This window comes from Carassius auratus, chromosome 25, assembly GCF_003368295.1.
Source record: "Carassius auratus strain Wakin chromosome 25, ASM336829v1, whole genome shotgun sequence".
Taxonomy (NCBI): domain Eukaryota; kingdom Metazoa; phylum Chordata; class Actinopteri; order Cypriniformes; family Cyprinidae; genus Carassius; species Carassius auratus.
The window spans coordinates 2,853,990-2,854,957 of record NC_039267.1 but is presented as its reverse complement, the minus strand read 5'-3'; the positions used below and the strand labels follow the sequence as shown (position 1 = coordinate 2,854,957).

The 968-nt window shown below is 26.0% G+C and overlaps 1 protein-coding gene across 1 annotated transcript in view; it reads left to right on the top strand.

The window, feature by feature from the left end:
- The window catches only part of dbx2 (developing brain homeobox 2), a 7,895-nt gene extending 7,295 nt beyond the window's left edge, over window positions 1-600 (top strand). The window contains exon 4 of the mRNA XM_026202052.1: window positions 1-600. This exon is cut by the window's left edge and continues 180 nt beyond it. The gene's annotated coding sequence lies outside the window, so the exon portion shown is untranslated.
- Window positions 601-968: the final 368 nt, after the last annotated feature.

The window sequence follows — 968 nt, the reverse complement described above, 5'->3', positions numbered from 1 at the left end:
AGACCAGAGAACAGACTCTTGATGCCAAACACTGCAAACATCCGAAATATAACGGAAAAGCCCGAACTTTTGGAAAGACTTTACAATACATTTACATGAACTAACAATGATATAAAATATAAATACTTATGAACCATGTTTTAATCATAGTCAATGTTCATTTCAACATTATAGGATACTACATCATAGTTATGGCATAAAAAAATCATAAATATGAGAAATTAAGTCATAATTGTGAAATTAAAAGTCTAGTTTATAAGATACGAAGCTATAACTGTGAAAATATGATACTAAGTCATAATTATGAAACTAAGTCTCAATTATGAGATATTAACTCATTATTTTGAAATTGAATAAAAATTATGATAAAAGTGAAAAACATGGGATACTACGTCAGAATTATAAGATACAATTTGAAATCATATCAGCAATTGTGACAAATAAACAAAACAATACTGTATGAGATATTCACAATTCTCAAATGAAAAACTCAGAATTATGAGATACTAAGCTAGCTGTAATTATGAGATGAATGAAATTATGATATAAAAAAAGTAGAATAAAATATTCGAAGGGTCAGTTTTACTAAACAGGTCATATTAGTGGGTGATTTACTAAAAATGCACAAATTAAAGAGTACAGACACAACATCTCATTTACGACAGATATGTTCAGATAATGTGTTCTTCTGGCATTCAAAATAAATTAATGTATTAATTAATAAAAAATCCTCCTCCTTTTACCATGCACTCTCTTCTATAGCTTTAAATAATGGTGCAAGTCTATGAAATAAAAAGTCTAAATTATGAGATCCTAAATTATAATTATGAGATAATTTATTAATTTATAAATACGACTTTTTTATACTAATTGATCATTATAAAATAAAAGTCAAAATGAGATATGAGATACTAAAGTCACAGTTATGAGATAAAAAACACATTCTGACATGAAAAGTAAAGGATTGA